Below are 5047 nucleotides of genomic sequence, written 5' to 3' on the forward strand. Positions count from 1 at the left end.
TTTGTAAGGTCTACAGCTGATTCTGTGCGTGTGTGTGATACAAGATTTTTTGCACGGTACTAGATGCCTTAATTGAGTTTAACGTGTCAGTAGAGTAATGTTCTTGAAAAATGTGTGGTTGCTAAACTTGATTCCCATTTTATGGGGAAAATAGGGTTAGGGGAACTGAACTCACAATTCAATTGCTCTAAACTCACCTTTATTGCTGTAATGACGCCCATGTGGATCAGGTCATTTGGCACGTTTGAGACTCTAATTAATGTCACTTTTCCACTTATTACACTCACTCTCACAGCTTTTTCGTTTTCCCTTATTATGTGAAATTAAGATTTGCTTATGCCAAACAAATGACCAGAGGCACCATTACTTAGTCCTTCAAGCAATGTATAAAGCTCTTTAATTTTTTCTACATTCTGAAAATAAATTAATATTATAACCGTAAAATACCTTATTTGGATAAGTGAACACCCCCCTTACAATGGCATTTGTAAACTTGCTCAGGTATAACCAGTCACCTTACAGATCACAAAACAAACTAATTGGCTCCTACCTGTGATCAATTGGGGTGATTTTGAATAGTTCAGAATAAAAGCAGCTGTTTCTAGTGGATTCCACAGCTCGGAAGTGCATTTCAGAGCAAAGACTGCACTATGGGCGGAAAGGTGCTTTCAAAAGAACTTCGAGATGAAGTTGTGGAAAGGCACAAATCAGGAGATGGTATAAAAAGATTTCAAAGGCTTGAAGTATCCCAGGGAGCACAGTCAAGACCATCATTAAGAAGTGTAAAGTGTGTGGCACCTAAACCTAAATCCCTCTGAAAATCTTTGGAATGAAGAGGGCAGTCCATCAACGGTCACCACGCAGTTTGACTGAGCTTGAACAATTCTGCATTCCTCCCTCTAGGTGTGCAAAGTTGGTAGAGATGTATCCAAACAGACTCAAGGCTGTAATTCAAGCAAACCACCAAGTATTGACTCAGGGGGTGTTCTCTAATCCAACCCAGTTATTCCACTTTTTTACTTTTATTTTTTTTTCAGAAGTTTTGCTTTCTTTTTTTTTACTTGGATGTTGCAAGATACAATTTGTAAATAAAAATGGGAAAGGTCTGACTTTCTATACCCACTGTATAAAGCCAATAGGTGCCATCTTCATATTGTTCCATTTTTTTTGTCACTGAGTAAATGGCACATTTAGTAAGAACAATTCAGTTCCATTTTGCCATATAGCATAATCTTCATTTTGTTCTTATATCAAGAGTGCACTTCTTCATATACATTATTATTATTTACCATCTTCAGAAGAGCTGTTAATATTTGACACAATTTCCTTAGGTTCCAAGTACAACAGGACCAAAGATGTTAATCTCAGTTACAGTAGGTAAATCAGCAAGGTAGTATCAAAGTATCAACATAAAATACATTCCTCTGTAGTTCCAGTAAACAGTATATTGTGCTTAAGTTCTATAATTATAACATGATTCACAGTCATCACGAGGACTTTGGGAATAACTTGCAGTTCTCTTAAAGCTTTCAGAGTTCATTCAGTCAGGTTTAAAGATCATTTCCCTTCACCGATAAGCATACATCACCTGTTCAATGGCTCCCTTTGGCTTTCAGAATACGTTTCAAAGCACTGCTGCTCACCGGTAAAGACTTGTAGCCTCCTGTATACTGTACACTACAGGACATTTGTGAACTTTGGACTTTTGTAGTTCCCAATACCTGAATCCAAACACTGGGTGACTGTGCCTTCTGTTGTGTTGCTCCCAGACTGTGGAGTGAGCTCCCAGCCCTTATCTGATCTTGAAAGACCTCACTTTCTTAGAACTCTCTTTTTCACTTTTAATTTGGCTGAATTTACTTCCTTTTTTTGTTTTATTGGTTTATTGGGCAGTGCCTTGAGATGATGTGCTGTGAAAGGTACTATATACAATAAAAAGGTTAAAAGTCCATAGCAGAGACGCACCAGCTCATTGGATCAGAGCGCATTCTGGTTAGTTTAGTGTTAGGTGGACTACAAAGCCCATCAATAGCACACCAGTCAAACACATGGATTAACCCCCAGGCAATGCTGGTCCCCTTTTAGGTGGGGTGAACAGGAGCAAAACTCTCTAGAGTACAGCTGCAGCGTCCACAGCAGAGATTCAGAACCACAACCTCATAGTCAGTTGTCCAAAGGCTTACCCACTATACAATACTACACTGCCTCCCCTACCTAAAATTGAGGTCTTAACTCCTTTCACACTCTTTTCAACAGGAAAAAAGTACGGGCAACATCAGCATTAGATAAATCATTTTAATAGCCATAATAAAGAGAAAAGCAGGTTTTGTATCATGAAATAAATGTCAGAGTAGATTGTTTTCCTTTTTAAAAAAAATGATTTGTCCTTGTTTTGATTTTGATTTAAAAGTCACTTTGAATAGATGTCCTGGAATATATGAATAAATAAAAATAAATAATAAAGAATTCTGAATACATTCTTGCTTGTTGCGCAGGTGTATGTAGAGGTCTAGATGTGATAGCTCACAAAGCATGTATACTAATCTTGCTCAAAATGAATCCCATCCCGAGACTAATATTAAAATCAAGCTTGTAAATGCATTCTGCCTTTGCAGGCCATGCATACTTGGAGGCTTTTGCCACAGATGGCCCAGTGATTGATCTTCTGTACTGTAAAAAGATGTTTTTCATGCCAATAAAATAGACACCAGGTATGTGTCTCTTCAGCCACTGGAACACAAGAGCCTGGTTCAAAAAAACAGCCCAATCAGCAGGCATGATCATGGCCAGAAATGGGAAGCTCTCTGTACTTTTCCAGAGATCTCTGGTCTTTGAGGTCTGTAGGTGTGCTGATGGCTTTAAGAAAGCATTGACAGAATTAGTTTAGCAGATTGCTTCAGAATGAACTGCAAGATACTAACCAGAGGGCACAAGCGGAAACTTGGTTAACCTGCATTTAAAACCAAGAACAGGAGGCACTTCTTTAGACCAAGAGTTGTGGGAGTATGGAGCAAACTTCCCAGCCTATAGCCTGGTTTCTTTCAAGAAGTAGCTGGGTGGACCAAATGGCCTCCTCTCTTTCGTAATCCTTTGTTATGTTTTGTTACGTAGTCATCAAAAAGGATTCAGAGACAGCTTCTGTCAGTAGTATTTATGGATCTACCTTGCTGCTAGCCGAGAAGGGTGAAAATTGTTTCAAAGGTACCCTTCAACAATGTCTGTGAGACCCCCAAATGCCCCCGGGCCTCTGGTTGAAGCCCACAGGCTGAGGAAGTGTTAAGCTTGTCTGTTTACATCTTGCTCCTGCTCCTCGTGCACTTGCTGCAGCTCTGCTCCAGATGAGCTTTCAGGTTTACTGTGCAGTGATAAGACTGGCCTCAAAGTCCAGTGCTATAACGCTATCCTGTCAGACAGGCATTACAAGAAAGCTGCTTGATCACGTTCTCTTAATTGATGTTCTTTTCTTGATGTGCATCTGAATTCACTCGGGGATGGGAGTGGGTGAGCTGTGTTTCACTAGAGGGAAACCTGTCTTGAGTGTAGCTTTTATACGAGTACAGAAGACCAGGCAGCTGTAGAGCAACATTGTTAAAATGTCTATAATTATTTTGTGTGTATTCTAGGAGGGCAAAGAACAGCTCAGCATTCATAAATGAAACCGTCCACCATCACTGCCATTTATGGATAGATTATGTTCCCCCACTCAGTGAACTCTCTCTGTATTGTATCCACTGCTGAAGTGTGTTGCGCTAGTTTTGCTTTTGTATTTAGGACCCAGTTTCTTGTCAGAACGTGCAGGAAATGCATAGTGAAACAGGTGAGTGATCAGCAATAATGCATGTACAGTGTACAGTGCTACTTTGGACTTGCATTTTACATAATGCCTTCACTGACCTCAGTTTCAGTCGTTATGATGCCCTTTCACTCTCGCCAAGATTGAGTTCACCTTGAGAATAAACCACTGGTACTGTATGTACTGTAAATGAATCAAACCCAATCTGCTTTCAGGTTAGCTCAGTTAATTCAAACCAAAAACATCACTTGTTTGTGGAAGAAACACGGCATGTTTACCTTTGGTCCTCTTAGGTGTATTCATTTAAAACAGAGTCGGGTCAGGTTGAAGCTAACAAGCCAAGCTGCCTCGTCAAATTATACTTTTGCATTTTCCTGCTAGAGAGATTATAGGCAAATATTAATTTTGCATGTGAAGCTCAAGTTCCCAGGCATCGTTATTTTTGGTATTTCTTTTAAACTGAAACAATTTACTTTTCAAGTTAAAGCTACCGGTTAAAATATTCTGTCACTTTTCTGTTTCTACAGACATAACAGACACCTAGTTAAATATGGTTGTGCCAGGAACAGATCTTTGTTTATACAGGTGAATTCATGGTGAATATGACTGATTGTGGTAGAGAAGTGTTCTTCCCTCTGCACCAAAGGGAAGTACACAGGACATCGACTTCCTACATTTCAAACTAGTTTTTTTTTAGAAAATAAATACTCCAGTGTGTGGAGCTTTGTGAGAGACTCTGCAGGATTATGATGATGATCTCTTACACAATCTAGTACACAATGAAGATTCTTCCAGGAATGTTTCCTTTGTTGGAAGATGGAGTTTGACTTCCTACGTTTTTAACTAGTTTTATTTTTAGTGAGGACAGAACACTCGGCCTCACTCTGTTACAAGTGCCATTTGTGATTAATACAAATCTACAATACTTATTTATATAAGAAGAAATGTTTTACTGGAAGAAACTATACTGCCAAAATAACTTCTGTGAGATTCTTCGAGAAACGTGTTTGACAATTTTAAATAAAAAAGCTACCGAGATTCACATTTCTTCTAACTTGTGATGTTTCAGATGTTCTTATGCATGAACCTTGAATCTATACAGTTTAAAATATCGATTGTTGAAAGATGGTGTAGCTCGTGAAGAAGTCACAGTATAACTTGACATCTTTAGTCCCGGGAGAAAACGAAAATGAACTCGACTGAGGTACTGTACCTGCTCCCACCTCGTCTTTACTGAGAACGCCTTTGGGGAAA

The sequence above is a fragment of the Lepisosteus oculatus genome, chromosome 1, assembly GCF_040954835.1.
Source record: "Lepisosteus oculatus isolate fLepOcu1 chromosome 1, fLepOcu1.hap2, whole genome shotgun sequence".
NCBI lineage: Eukaryota > Metazoa > Chordata > Actinopteri > Semionotiformes > Lepisosteidae > Lepisosteus > Lepisosteus oculatus.